This window comes from Mus musculus, chromosome 2, assembly GCF_000001635.26.
Source record: "Mus musculus strain C57BL/6J chromosome 2, GRCm38.p6 C57BL/6J".
Taxonomy (NCBI): domain Eukaryota; kingdom Metazoa; phylum Chordata; class Mammalia; order Rodentia; family Muridae; genus Mus; species Mus musculus.
This window is the reverse complement of record NC_000068.7, coordinates 17,509,338-17,526,799: the sequence shown is the minus strand read 5'-3', so window position 1 is coordinate 17,526,799 and position 17,462 is coordinate 17,509,338. Positions and strand designations below refer to the sequence as shown.

General features: G+C 41.6%; 1 protein-coding gene across 10 annotated transcripts in view; it reads left to right on the top strand.

The window, feature by feature from the left end:
- The window catches only part of Nebl (nebulette), a 392,277-nt gene that overhangs the window by 208,150 nt on the left and 166,665 nt on the right, over positions 1 to 17,462 (top strand). For 7 of the 10 annotated variants that reach the window (XR_003953725.1, XR_003953726.1, XM_006497556.4 and 4 more), the window contains 2 exons: positions 670 to 750; positions 1,311 to 1,400. The exons of 2 other annotated variants lie outside the window; for them this stretch is intronic. The gene's annotated coding sequence lies outside the window, so the exon portion shown is untranslated. Of the gene's footprint in view, positions 1 to 669; positions 751 to 1,310; positions 1,401 to 17,462 lie in introns of those variants that run through there. One more of the 10 variants, XM_030252125.1, reaches the window with a different exon arrangement.

The window sequence follows — 17,462 nt, the reverse complement described above, 5'->3', positions numbered from 1 at the left end:
TTTATTTAATTTGAGACATTTGTATCCAAGGGAGTTTTACTGGTTGGGCTTAGAAATGGTCTTTTATGGGAAGTTGGGATATTCAGCTGAAAAGTTTAATAGTAGACAATGTTTACACGTTGAGGTTTTGTTTCAAGTCTATATAGCTAGGGAAGTTTTCGGGAAGTGCTGTTGTAGGATCTCTGAGTTCTATAGGTTTTCACAATTAAGTCAGTCAGGCCTTCTTTGACATCCCCACAAATAATTATCCATCTTTGTACGTTTATTAGCTATAGTTTAGTAAGGTACACATACAAAGACAAATCTAGGAATATCATGCCCATGGGAAACATTAAAATATCATCGGTCTTGTTCATATACCTCTAGCTTATTACAGCTCTAGTTTTGGGTGGTTCCCACGCTCTAACCTCTGAACAGGGTGGGTGTTCAGGGTACCTGCAACAGGGTAGTGAGGCAGCATGCTCAGTAGTGCAAGGACTCAGTGTGGCCTGCCAGAGATGACTGATGTCTTTCCCTGTGCCTGCTTAAGCACACCTAGGGGCTGCACTTTCAATTAACTCACAGTGTGGGGAAAGATTGGGAAACAAAATGGTAAAATCAAGCCCCAAGAGGTTTTTTTACAGCCTTCCTGGCTTAGATAAACACTGTTTGTTTTCTAATTCATCATAGGTGGAAGGAAGGTATCACGTGAAGAGGAAAGAGAAAGAAAGCAATGAGAGAATGCCAGGCTTTCTGAGATGGATGGAAATGGTAAGTGGATTCTTATCAGACCGGCTTGAGCTTGTGCCTGTCTTTGCTGCACAGTTTGTGTGTCTATGTGAGTGTCCTTACACCACTGCCCACCAGACCATTTCTTTTACTCTGTGTCTACAGCTTTGATTATGTATCCTGTTTCCCAACTCTACTTTCACTGCTACCACTTGGAACCCACCATATCCATTCATAAGGAAAGCTTGCTTGCTTTGCAAGAAAAGCAAAGATCAAAAGCTGTCCGTAATTTGATACTGAAATGTAATTAATCCTAACTCTTTTGATATAGCCACATAAATTTTCATTGACTTAGAATGTAAAATAAATTATAGGCCCATTAATAAACTCACAAGGACACTGCTGATTTAGTTCCCCGGGACTTTATAAGTTAGCTTCAGAAATATTGGATTATTGAGACCAAATAATTGAATACAATGGCTATGGACTATTAAAAGATTTGATTCAAAGTTAGGTTGAGTGTAAGGGTGAGCGTGAGAGCGCAGGCATGATTATCTCGGGATTTAGTCTCTGTTTGTAATTTAAATAAATCATTTTGACAGAGACTGACTGTAACCATGTTCAGCTGCTGACAGTGTAAAATTGAGCTGTATGGTGGACAGAAGACAAGCAGTCAAGAGAAATCCCCAAAGGTAAAATTTGTTATGTAATTGGGTCAACTCATGCATGAGAAATGCATGCTAATTGTAAACTGGTGGCAAAATTATCCTGTAGGAGGCAATTAGGTCTTATATGAATCCAAACAACTGACTTGGGGGAGCTTGCTTTCTGTTGGTACACAGCAAACACAGACGTAGGCTTTGAAAGGAGAGAAAGATAAAAATTAGAAAGTCATGCAGCATGCAAATGGATTTTTTTGTTAAGTCTCCTCCTAATACAGGCACTATAACTTGTATCATTAAGTAAAATTTTATACAGAAGCTCTTGACTTTAAGTAGTTCAGTACACTAAATAGCATGTAAGGAAAATGGGGTGGTATTTTATTATAACCCATCATGGTTTTATTAACATAATCTATAAATTATGAAGTTGATGGCTAACATGTAAACCCTTGAAGGCTTGTGTTTTTAGGGTGACCTCCTAGCTCGCTTTAACAGGCTGCATTTCACCTCCAGCTCATCTCTGTTAGTAACCCCGATAGAATCCAGTGTAACAGTGGGTCAGTAGGGTGCTTTCTGACAGCAAGGATGAAGTATGCCAAAGAAATCGATGGGACAATAGCACATATTTTCCTTGTAATGTCTAACACATGTTCATGAATAGTTCATGGGTTTCGGAACACTTTGACACACTGTTTAATTAGACCCTCTGAACAACCTCTCTCCTCAGGGAAAGGATTTCTATAAGGAATAGTTACACTTTCCTGTGAAAAATATATGGAAAATTACCTTTTGGCCCTTTCTTTCCCATTTATGGTGTCCCTCACAGCTGGCTTTGCTTTATTTTTTCACGTAGGGCAGGACTTCAAAGGCTGATCTCTGCTTTTTATCCCTAATTTTTTAGCCACAGTCACTTAAAGAAACAAATATGTCTCAGACCAGTAATCACTCGTGCATGGCAAGAACAGGGCTTCTTGCTAAATAGCTTTGCCTTGAGGGGAGCTTTGAAAGCAGCCACCGAAATATGAGACTAGGCACCTGTGACTTCCGCTTGGATCCAGATTAGGCATCCAGAGGTGATTTTTTGAGGTGCTGCTTTTGAGACCACCTGCCTCCCCATTTCTAGGCTTCCAGGCTTACCACGTGCCTTCCTGTTTCAGTCTCTACAGCAGCTCCTGCACTGGGCTTTTGTCTTCCTTTGAAGCACCTCATGATCTCCCGTGCTACCGGGAATTCCATCCTCAGATTAGTCTTACTTAAGTATCTGCTTCACCAAGATCTTGCTCGTGACCCATTAAATAAAACCCTCCTCTGCCCCCCCCCCCCCCCCAGCAGGATGAAGTCTGCCTTCCTATGCCCTTTATGGACTCCAGTGACCTTTCACAATTGCCCTGAACTATTTCCGGCCTTATCTTCCACTGCTTGTCAACACCGTTTGCCCGTTTCTTTTAGGCCTGGACTTGATATCTGCTCTGGACTTTCCTGTGAGTCATTCCTCTTGTTTCAGCCAATTTGACACCACTGGAAAATGAAGTCCTGACCCCTGACCCCAGCATGCACTCACCAACTGGTTAGTGATCTTCCTCCCCTCTTGAATCCTTGCAGTGCCCTGAGGAGGGTTAATCTTATTGCCCACAGTCATTTCACATGTTACAGTCCACAGTCTGGCTGTAAGCAGTATTTTATACACCTCATAGTTTTACTTCATTAACTTTAAGAGAAAAGAGATTGTCTACACTTTCAGTCAGTATTCTTCAATCTCCAGAATGCACAGCAGAGCACACTGTCTCCTCTGTTTGGAACAGGCCCCTGTTCCTTACTTGGGTTTCTGCAGTAGTCTTGATTGCTCTTGCTCCATCCCAGGTCGTTCGCCACATGATCTCTTGCAAATTATTCCTAAAACACACATTTGATTGTTTCAAACTTTCTTTTAGAATATGTCCATGGATCCCTACTGCCTTTAAGATAATATAGAAAATACTTTGCCTGGAAAACAAGGGCTATCCCTGGTTTACCGAGAGCTGAGATTTGAGCTTTGATGTCCCTCTTGTCTCTGAGCCCTGTGGGCTTTTCCTCCCTCCCTCCCTCCCTCCCTCCCTCCCTCCCTCCCTCCCTCCCTCCCTCCCTCCCTCTCTCCCTCCCTCCCTCCCTCCCTTCATTTCTCCTTTCTTCATTATTTAATTTACTTTACATCCACAGTTTCCTCTCCCTCCTCTGCTCCCAGTCCTGCCTTCACCCCTCCAGCACCCCATCCCCCCTCCCTTTCTCTCTAGAACAGGGCAGGCCTCCCATGGATATCTACTAGCTTTGGCATAACCAGTTGCAATAAGGCTAGGCTCGTCTCCCGTTTAGGCTAGAGGAGCCACCCAGTAGGGGGAAACGGTCCCAAAGGTAGACAAAAAAGCCAGCCCTGTTCCTGCTGTCAGAAGTCCCACATAAAGACCAAGCTGCACAGCTTTTACATATGTGCAAAGGTCTATGTCAGTCCCATCCATGCTGCCCGTTTGGCAGTTCAGTCTCTATGGGTCCCTTTGGGGCCAGGTTAGTTGATTTTGTAGGTTTTTTTGTGTTGTCTTTGACCTCTCTGGCTCCTACAATCCTTTCTCCCCCTCTTCTGTAGAATTTTTCTGGCTCCACCTAATGTTTGGCTGTGGGTCTCTGCATCTCTTTCCATCAGTGGCCTCTCTGATAATAGTTGTACCAGGCAATGGAAATTTCCAGGAATCTATGAGTATGACCCTAGCAATAGGGGATATGGAGCCTGAACCTGGCATCTCCTATAAGGTGCCTTCAGTGGAGGAACTGGAACACCAACCCAGTCACAAAATCTTCAGTTTACAATTTTTCCTGCCTACAAGATGTGCAGGAGTAAAGATGGAGCAGAAAGTGAGGGAATGGCCTATCAATGACTGGTCCAACTTGAGACCCATGCCACAGAAGGGACCACACTCTGACACTGTTAATGATGTTCTACCATACTTACCAGCAGGTCTCTTTGTTCTTGATCTTTCTGCTCTTGCTATCTCCTTCTATGGGTCCATTGGCATTTTTTCCTCCTCTGCTCCACATTAGACTATAGAAAGGTGTGATCCAGCACAGTGATAAGCTGGAGAACAAAGGAGTTGCCATATACCTCCCCACGCTTCTTCTGTTTTGGGCTAGCTTAGCTTTCTCCCTATTTCTCAGTCATGGCTCATAACACCTTTCTTAGGACAAATGTCACAGTAAAGGAAGGGACTAATATGCTCTTTCAATACAAGATTTCTGGTGGCCCAGTTAGTACTTGGTATGCAACCCATGCTCAGTAAATGTGCACTGAGTAGCCACATGAGGCAATAATTTATAAAATAGTAATATATTTTGTGTCTTCTTTCTTATCAAAATCCCACTCTAGAAGGGTCTTTACTTTTAGAAATTGCTTTGATTTCTTTTCATTCTTGCTATATTGCTTGACAATACCTACATTTTCTTGTGTGCTTCTTAAATATGTGGTGACTTCTATAGTTTTATAGAATGACTGAAGCAATACTTTCTCAGTAAGGTATGGTTTATGGCTTCTTACTGTATGACCTAAAAATCTAAGAATATTGAAAATGCAAGGACTACCCATGTTCTAGAACATTGAAGTCAGAGTACATAAAAAAGCAAAACCCGCCGGGCGTGGTGGCACACGCCTTTAATCCCAGAACTTGGGAGGCAGAGGAAGGCAGATTTCTGAGTTTGAGGCCAGCTTGGTCTACAAAGTGAGTTCCAGGGCTATACAGAAAAACCCGGTCTCAAAAAAACCAAAAACAAAAAACAAAAAAAACCCAACCCCCCAAACCCAAACAAACAAACAAACAAACAAAAAAAGCAAAACCCAAACCAAACATAAAAAAATCTTATAAAGACTTATATAGGCCACCAACAGATTGGGAAAGGATCTTTACCTATCCTAAATCAGATAGGGGACTAATATCCAACATATATAAAGAACTCAAGAAGGTGAACTCCAGAAAATCAAATAACCCCATTAAAAAATGGGGCTCAGAGCTAAACAAAGAATTCTCACCTGAGGAATACCAAATGGCTGAGAAGCACCTGAAAAAATGTTCAACATCCTTAATCATCAGAGAAATGCAAATCAAAATAACCCTGAGATTCCATCTCACACCAGTCAGAATGGCTAAGATCAAAAATTCAGGTGACAGCAGATGCTGGCGTGGATGTGGAGAAAGAGGAACACTCTTCCATTGTTGGTGGTATTGCAAGCTTGTACAACGACTCTGGAAACCAGTCTGGCAGTTCCTCAGAAAATTGGACAAAGTATTACCGGAGGATCCCGCAATACCTCTCCTGGTCATATATCCAAAAGATGTTCCAACCGGTAAGAAGGACACATGCTCCACTATGTTCATAGCAGCCTTATTTATAATAGCCAGAAGCTGGAAAGAACCCAGATGCCCCTCAACAGAGGAATGGATACAGAAAATGTGATACATTTACACAATGAAGTACTACTCAGCTATTAAAAAGAATGAATTTATGAAATTCCTAGGCAAATAGATGGACCTGGAGGGCATCATTGTGAGTGAGGTAACCCAATCACAAAGGAACTCACACAATATGTACTCACTGATAAGTGGATATTAGCCCAGAAACTTAGAATACCCAAGATATAAAATACAATTTGCTAAACACATGAAACTCAAGAAGAACAAAGACCAAAGTGTGGACACTTTGCCCCTTCTTAGAATTGGGAACAAAACACCCATGGAAGGAGTTACAGAGACACAGTTTGGAGCTGAGATGAAAGGATGGACCATCTAGTGATTGCCATATCCAGGGATCCATCCCATAATCAGCCTTTAAACGCTGACACCATTGCATATACTAGCAAGATTTTGCTGAAAGGACCCTGATATAGCTGTCTCTTGTGAGACTATGGCAGGGCCTAGCAAACACAGAAGTGGATGCTCACAGTCAGCTATTGGATGGATCACAGGGCCCCCAATGGAGGAGCTAGAGAAAGTAACCAAGGAACTAAAGGGATCTGCAACCCTATAGGTGGAACAACAATATGAACTACCCAGTACCCCCCAGAGCTCGTGTCTCTAGCTGCATATGTATCAGAAGATGGCCTAGTCGGCCATCAGTGGAAAGAGAGGCCCATTGGTCATGCAAACTTTATCTGCCTCAGTACAGGGGAATGCCAGGGCCAAGAAGTGGGAGTGGGTGGGTGGGGGAGTGGATGGGGGACTTTTGGGATAGCATTGGAAATGTAAATGAAATAAATACCTAACAAAACAAAACAAAACAAAACAAAACAAAACAAAACAAAACAAAAGACTTATAAAAACGGCTTCAGTTTTGTATTAGCTTTCTCAGTACTCTGGCAGAGCCTCTGACAGAAGTGATGGAGGGAGGAAGGATTTATTCTGCTAAGAGGATGCCATCCATCATGGTGGAGGAGGCAGAGGTAAGCGGCTGAGGCCAAGGTGGTGGAAACTTACAGCATAGGCTTCCTCAAAACTTGTCAGCTCACAAACTAGAGTGCTCTCATCAGAACCAGTATGTCTATCACCTTCAAGGGCCACCCTTATTGGTGTATGTATGCCAGCTGGGCACCATGTCCCAAAATTTCTGTAGCCTTCTGTGGTGGTTTGAATAGGTTTGGCCCCCATAGATTCGTGTGCTTGAATGCTTGGCCATAGGGAGTGGCACTATTAGGAGGTGTGGCCTTGTTGGAGGAGGTGTGTCACTGTGTAGGTGGGCTTTGAGGTGGCCTTCTATGCTCAGGCTCTGCCTAGTGTGGAAGATAGTCTCCTCTTGGCTGCCTTCAAATCACAATACAGAACTCTTGGCTTCTCCAGCACCAAGTCTGCCTGCATGATGCCATGTTTCCTGTCATGATGATAATGGGGCTGAATCTTTTGTTTGTTTGTTTGTTTTTGAGTACTCTTTAAATTTTTTTTAGATATTTTATTTATTTACATCTCAAATGCTATCCCCTTTCCTAATTTCCCCTCTAAAAGTCCCCTATTCCCCCCCCCCCTGCTCCTCAATCCACCCACTCCTATTCCTGGTCCTGGCATTCCCCTATACTGGGGCATAGTCTTCACAGGACCAAGGGCCTCTCCTCCCATTGATTACCGGTAGGCCATCCTCTGCTACATATATAGCTAGAGCCACAAGTTTCACCATGTATTTTCTTTGATGGGTGGTATAGTTCCAAGGAGCTCTTGGGGTACTGGTTAGTTCATATTGATGTTCCTCCTATGGGGTTTCAGACCTCTTCAGCTCCCTGGGTACTTTCTCTGGCTCCTTCATTGGGGACCTTGTGCTCCATCCAATGGGGCTGAATCTTAAATCTGTCAGTATTAGGCATTTGCCTTTAGAAGAGCTGCTGTTGTCATGGCATCTCTTCATAGCAACAAAACCCTAATTAAAACACCTCCCAAAACAGCACCACCAGTTGGGGCTCAAGTATTCAACCACAGGAGTGAACATTTCACATTCCCATCATAGTAAGTCTATATTGCAAATACCACAGGCTGGGTGCTTAATACAAAAGAGATTTGTTTTTGCATGGTTCTAGAGCCAGACCATGCTAGGTTGAGGTTGAGTGGGGTTGGGTTCTGGTTGGGACCCTGTTGCTAGGTTGCAAACCATCAATGGCCACACGTGTGTCTTTTCCTTTCTTTGCTATGCAGCTCATCTTCCTTTTTATTTTTAAACAGGCCATTGATCCAATGGGGTTGAGACCCCGCCCTTATGCCCTCATTTAACTTTGGTTTAAGTTCTTAAAGACTGGATTCCAAATATAGTCAGAGCTTCACTGTCTGAATATTTGGGGGTGGCAGTGCGAGGCACAATCCCATCTGCAAAAGCACTGAGGCAGATGTAGTCTACATACATTACAGGGAAGATCTAAAGCGAGGAATGATGTGTACTCTGTAAAGGCACTTTGAAAAACTCTGATGCAGGATAGAATTATAAACCATTCTTATAAACCAGCTTGGTCAGTAGCCTTAAAAGTAGCCTTCTACTGCTACCATTTCAGTCAACTTCTGGTTGTGTTCATGGAAGAGAAGCTAACATATAGCCATAAATATGTCTTGAACCTTTCCAAATTTTGGTTAAATTCTATAGCTCAAAATGTAAACTTTGAATGTCTTTGATTGGAAGGTGAGCTCGGGCTTAAGTGACTATAAGCCAGAGTAGAGGAGAGAATCTAGAGGAAGGAAAGGCTGCTTATACTGTGGGAGCCTAATAAAGACTAGCATTTGGGAAATGGCTTTATTTCTAGGGCATGATACAATTTCAAACTTATATAACATCTGAATTTTCTCCTCGACTTAATTGTATTGTGGGACATATTTCACAGCAGGAGGATCATAAATATTAAGGAAAAACTAGAAGTCTTATGTATTTGTGGACTATCATTAATCGTTATGCTATATAATTATGATTTTGATGGATTTGGGGAGATATGCTTAAAACTTGTCATTTTAGTTAATAAGAGCGACACTCAAATGTTACTTTGTCTTTATTAGAAAATCATAATTCAAGGGAGCCTTATTGCAAAGATTCAGCTTAAAACCTACCAGTACTCCAAGGACAGTAGGCAAGCACAATTAAAGAGCAAGCTACAATGTGGAAGCTAGAGGGTGTGCATGTGTATAAGTGTGGTTATATGTAGCCACAGTCACCATCTGATATTTTATTTTCTTAGAGGAACTATATTGTGTGAATTTTACTTCTTGACCTTTGAATTGGGAAATTAGCAGAGTCTCCGCAAAAGCCCTAGGTCCTTCAAATAGAAGTTTAGATATTCTTTCTTTTTCTTTTCAAGTAGAATTGTATTCTCTCCATAGAAAAGGGTTAGAAGGTGGCCCTGGTGACCATGACAGAAAAGAAGACACAACTGCCCGACTCTGCTCAATTCAAAGGCTAACAAGAAGGAAACTATCTTTTTTTTTTTTTTTTTTTTTTTGGCTTGCATGCATTGTTTCCTTGATTTTTCTTTCATGGTTATATTGTTGACTGTAACAAAGTTAACTTTTTAAAATATTATATCCATCAATTTGTTCTAATCTGTTTAACTTCAGCTTTGTTTTATTGTGTTGCCAGAATTACAGAAGTGCTCAAAGTTCACTGTGTTTAGGAAGCTACACAAAAGAATATAGATTTAGAAAAGACTGAAGATATCAAAAACAATCTTTCTCCATTTCCTCTTCCAGCACTGCCCTTTCATTTTCTTCTTTCTTCTCCACCTCTCCTCTCCTCCTCCTTCCCTTTTCGGTGGTGAGGGTGGAACCCAGCACATCTGGGGTGCTAACTGAGTATGTAACTACTGAGCTAAACCTTAGATCCTCCTTTGAACATTTACCATTTTGATGCTGACAACCAGTTTCTTCTGAAATGGCATATAGTAATCTTTATGTAATCGTTGTTGTTGTGACCATTGAAGACAAGCTGAAGTTCTAAATATTTTGTCTTATTTTTGGGGGTTTAGTTTGGCTGTTCTGTGGATTTTGAACCAGGGTCTCTGTGGCACAGGCTAACCTCAAATCCCTGAGTTCAAGTGATCCCCCCTCACCCTCTTGAGTGACTGAGACTATTTGCATGTTCTGTTGTACCTGGCTTCAATTTTAAGCTTAAATCTTTTAAAGACTTGTACATTGTCTATCAAAATTAAGGTAGAGATAAAGGTTGCCTTTCCAAGTATCTTACATGAGTATTCGTGTTCAGTAAATGCTGACGGTGAACATCAATTATACCAGGCCTTGTGGAGTTAGAAGAGAGGAACAACTTCTTTTTGTATACCTCTTGTGTTCACAATGGGATGTGTGGAGTGGAATGGTATGGCTTTAGCAAAGATGGAGGGTCCAGTCGATGGGGTATGAAATATCAAAAGCAGGAAAGAGAGGGCGACATGTTAAAGGTTGGGACACTCAGCATATACATGTTAGGTGCAGGAGAGATCCTGGTACCAAATTGTGGATTGGGGCAAGATTGCTGACGGAGCTGCTGTATTTTCAGGCATGTCTATATTGGGCATCTATAAATCCAAAATGCAGATTCTGAAAAAAAAAACACTTTGAGAACTTACTTATTAACTTAATCATTTTTAAATGTCTCCTATGTATAGACATTTAGGAGACAAGGAATAAGAGAGATAAAATAGTCATGACCTTTCACCTCAGCAAGCTTGTAGTTAGCCTTTGAAAGGCTAGGAAGTAATTGCCATAGCAACCCTTATACTAAATTAGATAACACAGCTAGTTTCCTAGCTGTGATTAATGTAGGATAGAGGGAGATACCATGCTAATATGAGAAAAATAACTATCCTGTGTTTGAGAGATGAAGAAATAGAACTTTTGACCTTACTATTTAAAAATGATTTTACCCAGGGGCTCAGCAGGGTATTGCTGTGCAAACATGAGGACCTGAGTTCAAATCCTCAGAATCCTTATAAAAGCTGGGTGTAGTGACATATGGCTGTAACTCCAGTACTGTGGGCAGTGGAGAGACGGGGACTGTTGGAGCTTGCTGGCTGCTAGCCTAGCTCTAGGTTCAGTGACAGACTGTCTCAAGCAGGTACAGTGGATAGGTCAGGAGCTCAAAGTCCTCCTGTGCTCTCTGCTTGTACCTGGGTTACACACCCTCAAATACATGCTTACATATCACATGCGCATATCACACACACACACACACACACACACACACACACACACACACACACACTTTACTGAGTGATCCACACTGTTGGCAAAGTAGCAGGTGCTACTTATTATGTTCTTTCATTGTTCTGCATCGATTTTCCCAATTCCCTGTTTACCTGTCAGCATGGGTTTCTAAAAATACGCAGAATTAAATCAAACCGCCTAAATTGCTTAGCAGAAGTATCAAATGGGAAATGTAGATTTATTCCACAAAACAAAACACAGCATTTAATCATATCATACCATTATCTATAAAATGGCACAAATGTTTAATGTTGGAAAAGTATTGGTCAATTAATGAGTTAATGAAGGCTAAGAGAATATAATAGTAATATATATTTTCACACATACAAGCATCCTAATATGCTTTCTCTGCTTTTGTGCCTATGCAAAGTCTGAAAAGTCAAAGGTATACTTTTATGTATATTTTTCATTTGTCTCCTCTCTGTAGGGTGGTGCTTTTAAATTTTGAGTTTTTCACAATAAGAGTGAGGACATTAAGAAGACGTTTTGCCCTTTAATGACACATTTGTAATGGAACAAGCTCTCTATGTGCATAGGCTGTGCTTTCTCTGTATGCGTGGAGTGTACGTGTACGTTTGAATGGAGAGCTGGTGCTGGGAATGTCAGCGTCCGTTTCTGCAGTTTGGTTTCTGCCTTCGGTGTTCTTGGCCCAGTCTGTGCTGACAACGAACCACTGGGACATCCCCTTGGTGCTTTGGGGTCTTTTCCTGCCAAATATTGTTCTCTTGCAAGATTAAATGGCTGAATCAGTGTGGCCTGAATCTTGATCCTGCTGAGAATATTAAGGCTCCCGCGGGTTGTAATACAGATTGGCTGGCGAGAGCTCTGCTGGAGAAATAAACTGAGTTTCTCTAAATGAATCTAACAACTGCTGTGAACCTTTGTGTGTCCTGCAGCGTGAGGTTGCTTGCTGGCGGTTAACCATTTACTGCCTTCATTTCCCCCCAAAGTTGCTCCAGTCCACTCCTGTGCATTGACTGGAAAGACTTTCATAACTTTGTTTCACGTTCATTTTATGCCAGATAAGCCATTTGAGATATTAAATCGCTAAGCATTCTGAAGGCTAAGCCTCTATTTACTCTATTTACTTTCTGGGAGGGGAAACCATTTTTTTTTTTTTTTTCATGTGTGCTTACAGAGTAAGCGGGCTGTGATGTCACTGACAGATTTCAGCCAGTGACATCACCGGTTACTTAGAGTAAATGAATTCACATCTCACATTCTGTCCCCAGGCTTTATGCCAGTGGTCAGAAACACGAAATACTAAGCAAGAGGCAGGGCTGACGCTGAAATTATTTACAGTACTCCTAAACTTGATTCCATTGCTGTTTGTGCTTTTAGGGTTAGACTGGAACTAATAAAACATTATAAATTCTGCAGAGACCACAGTGTTTCAGTAAAGGAATAAATTTAAAAATCATGGAGAATGATGAGAAACTCTAAAGCGTGAGTAAACCACTGATATGAAATCAGGGTGTGCTGAGTTGCTGTGGTCGTGTAGGTGCGTCTGGTGGACTCTATTTTGAGGCCCTTCCCTGACTTACATACGGAGTGTGTTCTCAGTATGCCCATGAAGCCACCATCCCATCTGCTCCCCACATTATTCCCATTTGTCTCCTGAGACCTTGTGTATCTCTGTGTATATGTATATTGTGGGGAGGGTGGTTTAGTAAAAATCATCTGTGATTTGCAAATGGCTAAGCACACCACCATCATAATAAACAGCTATTAAATCTATCAGTGTTGTTTTAAATGTTTGCATATGGTGCCACAGATTATTATCACTGGGGCTATAATATATATTTTAATCTAACATTTCTCTCTCTCTTTCCCTCTGTGTGTGTGTGTGTGTATGTGTGTGTGTGTGCACAAGCACACACACATGTGCCTGTGCTGCTAATGTACCACAGTTTATGTGTAGAGATCAGTGAACAACTTGCAGGGGACAGTTCTTTCCTTCTTCCATGTACATTCCAGGGATTAAACTCAGATTTTCAGGTTTGTGGTAAATCCACTTACCACTGAGCCATCTTCCCAGCCCTGCAATAATAGTATTAAAACAAAGATTAGTTATATTTTAAAAATTCTTGCTATGAGTACACTGAAAATTTTTTTAGGAGAAGGCTCAGAGCAAAGGAGTCAGGGACTGGAGAGGTGGCTCAGAGATTAACAGCTCTTGCTGCTTTTCCAGAGGACTGGACTTCAGTTCTCAACTGCCTGCAGTTCCAGCTTCAGGGATTTAACACCCTCATCTAGCCTTTGCAGTCTCTCTCTCTCTCTCTCTCTCTCTCTCTCTCTCTGTTTGTCTGTCTCTGTCTCTCTCTCTGTCTTTCTGTCTCTCTGTCTCTCCGTCTCTCCCTCCCTCCCTCCCTCCCTCCCTCCCTCCCTCTCCCTATCCCTCTCCCTCCCCCCTCCCCCTCCCCCCTCTCATTTTGAGACAGAGTCTTGCTGTATAGTATGTACTGGCATCAATCTCATGACCTTTTTACCTTAGCTTCCAAAGTGCAGGGATTAAAGGCCTACACTACCATGTGAGTCTCCAAAACTTCTTGAAAGCAGAGATGTTTCTTGTGAGATAATGAAAAGCTATGATCACATGAAATTCCAATTCCCATGCTTGGAACAATGTATGGCTTTTGGAGAGAACATGATTGACTTCTTGTACCATCAAACCATATACAGTCAGCAAGGATATTCTACACTTCCCTCTTCTTCATTTGGCTGTGCAGAATTCAGGTATATGTCTGTCAATCACCATGTCTTTACGAACCTATATCTGGGCTTTAGATAGATGGGAGGGAAGATTTCTGAAGGACTCACTGTGTGCAGATAGCCTTTGTTGTTTGTTATTTCATTTATCTCTTTGTAGCGATGTCTAAGCACATTTGTCTTCTAGGATTTTGTGAGCATTGTTATATGTCTTACCTGAAGTCTTGTGCCATAGGGCAAATACCAAAGATAGTGTCTTCTGTTGGTGCGAAAATTAAATTATTCTTAGATGGCATTTTGGAGGCTCCTTGGTGACCCTTGGCTCCATATTTCAAAGTATCAAACTTCTTAACAGTGGGGACTGAGTTTTATCATTTACTCCCTGAGAAATGCTCCTGAGTGTGCTGTGGTATGGGTAGCCTTTGCATTGCCTCAGCCATCTCCAGTGAAGCTTATCATGTGATATGATATAATGTGATATGATAGGTTTAATCGTACCTCTCCACCAAGATGATGACCTTTCTTGACCTTCACCGACCCATCTTATCCTAAGGTCCCTGCTCTGTGCTTAGCGGACACAATCAACAAGGGGGTTCAACAGAGTCCACATGAAGAGCTGTGGGTGCTAGGTCAATATACCAGTCCTCGGCCTAGATCACAGAACTCAGCCTGGGCCATGGGCTCCGAGACAGATGAGGCTTTAAAGATTCAGGGATGAAGAAAAAGGTGCCTACTCCTACCTGGAGTGTGGTGATGGTTATAGCTCAGTTACAGAAGAGTCTGCAGAGTGAGTTCTTAGGAATGAATAAGCAGGAGAAGCATTGGTGAGTGGAGGACAGCAAGGAGCTGCCCACCCATGGGAGTCAGGAACGAGACTGCATGCTATGTTTATGTGCTGCTAAGGCTGGTTTTATCCTGAAGATTGGAAGAATAACTAAAAATGTTATTATTAGGGGACCAACTTATATTTTAGGATCATCGTTTGTTGAGAGTACATTACCTAGTATTGTTGGAACTTGGCCCTTTGTGGCTGGATTCTACTGTAATTGTTACCATTAAATCTTGTGACTCATTAGGGCTAGTTGTTGATCATGGGGTGGCTAGAGCCGCAGTATTTGAGAGCATATACTTTGGAGGCTAAAAGGAAAAAAATAATAATGCTTTTCATCTCTGTATGTTTAAGCCATAAGAATTTTTAAAAAAGTAACCAGAACAATTTTATTGCATGGATTTGGAACTGAATGACAAACGTTGAACTAAGGTGTCTGTATGGAATGTAAATAGGGCAATGTGTTTACTCTCAGAGTGTGGCACAAGTGGGTTTCAGACCATCTCAGGTTGGCAGGTCTGAGAGTGTAAACCCACATAAATATGTATGCATTTAACATCCTGTGCAGACAGCATTCCTTCTCATCCAATGTGGAGAGAAGTCTCAGTCAACAAAAGTGTCTGAAATGTGGGCTGTCCTTGTAAACCCATTAGTATGCCAGCATATAGATTAAGCTAAACTTTCGTTCTTATGAATGAGATTTCTGAATGCTGGATGACGAACCACAGTGCAGCTGACTTGGAGAACAAGATATCAACTATTCCTTGCTTATCCCACAGACCAGATATCCTAGATAGTGGTCAGCACAGGTTAGCATAGTAGACAAAGATGCTCCAAGACATGACCCTGGGTCCTTGTTATAAGGATGCTGAAAATAGATTGGGGTGGGGGGGGGTGCTGTTTATGAAACTATTTCTTTAAGATTGTCTTACTTTGGATTCCTAAAGTTAGAATGTAAATAAATAAGATCATAGTAATTAAATAGTTTTGAACAACTTTGTTTTGTGTATGAAGGGAACTTTTGAGCATCTCCTAGTGAAAAACAAGGGAAGTTAGTTTTGCCTTGTAGCAAGATGTGGGGATGATATAAGAAATAACTTCCCACAATGCAGGGATTATGTGGCACATTTGCAAGATCACTCCAACTTTGAAAATGTCATATTTCAGCTAGACATTATGTCTCAATCACTATGCCTATCTTCTCCTGCATCTCAAATGGGAATGATAATATTTGATGCTTATTTTAAGTTGGGAGGATTGATGAAAGAATGATGGCTAAGCCCTTTGTGTGACTCAGAAGAAAGGCACTCCACTGAAACTAGGAAATTGAGCTTGCTCTGTGGAGATAGAAGCATGGAGGGATGATTGGCTTTTCCTCTTTGGCCTTTTGTAATTTTATTAAAATATAATTGAGGCACATGAGAAAAGCAGTTTATTCTGGTTGAAGAGAACCAGGGAAATCTGTACCCTGGTGGGGGAAGGAAGACTGCACATATGTCATCAGGCTGTCCTTGGCTGGTCTTTAGAATCATTCCAAGTCATAAATGTGGAGATAATAATTCCCAGGCCTCTCAAAATGCTATTTTTTGAAATGGGGGATTAATAACATGGTAAGAAAAAGGATGTTTTATGAAAGGCCCAGTTTTCTTCCCTATGCTATGTTCTCGTGAAGAATATTGGAGATGGCTTAGAGTACTGAAAGGGGCAACCCACTTTTATGTGTCAGGTATGCTCAAGCTTATTGGACAGGGTTGAGTCACAGGACCATTTGGAAGGTCAGTATAGGGAGTAATTAGAAAAGGCAATGAAGCCACAAGGAGCAGTAATCATAAAGAGGATTAAAGCAGGAAGCACTGCATTCTTTATTTGGATAGAAGGGGAACTTGCCAGAAGAGAGGCAGCTGGCTTTCTGCTCTCTGGACGGTTTGTAGACTAGAAAAGAAACTGTCCATCAGATTGAAGCTCACACTTAATTGTAGCTGAGTGGCCAGATGAGAAACTGTCCAAGGAAGTGGGAAGGGACATAGGGAACTAAGTGATTTTGGACATGGAAGACATGGACCCTCATCACATGTCATCTGCAGCTTGGGTTCCTCCATTCCCAGCCATATCATCATTGTCCACCACTTCTAGCTGAGACAGCTCAGCATTAGAGTAGATTGTTCAATCTCTCTCTCTCTCTCTCTCTCTCTCTCTCTCTCTCTCTCTCTCTCTCTCTCTCTCTCTCTCTCTCTCTCTCCCCCCTTCTCTGAGACCAGACCCATATCCTCACAAAGCTTAGGTAAATACTAAATCACTTAGCTAGCATTCCAAGTCTTTTAAAACATAATTTTAAGGCAGGAACATACCAAGCTGCCCAGACTTGGGCTTTTGAACCACTTGCCTCAGCCTCCCAGGTAGCTGGTATTACAATTGTGGACCACTACACAGAACCTCCACCATCTCTGTTATATACCTCTATCATCCTAAAATATCCTGATTCCAGCAAACCCTGATTCCTCCACTTCATCATGGTGGTTTCCACATCCATAAATAAAATGGAAATAAAATACTTACTTTGCAAGATTTTATTACTATTAAATAGTAACTTTTAGGAAATAGGTAAAAGAGTTGGCATGGCAATGGTTAGCTTTGTTATTATATATGAAGGTAAAATTGAGGACTTAGGAACGTGGGCGTTCTCAGGAATCACTTCATTTTATATTTGCAGAAATAGCAGCAGTATTTCTGTTTTCTGAATTTATTACCATTTGCACCCATTTATTTTATTTGGATTTCCTAGGAGCAATGTTCTTTTGATTATCATGGTTCTGTATTTAATATCTC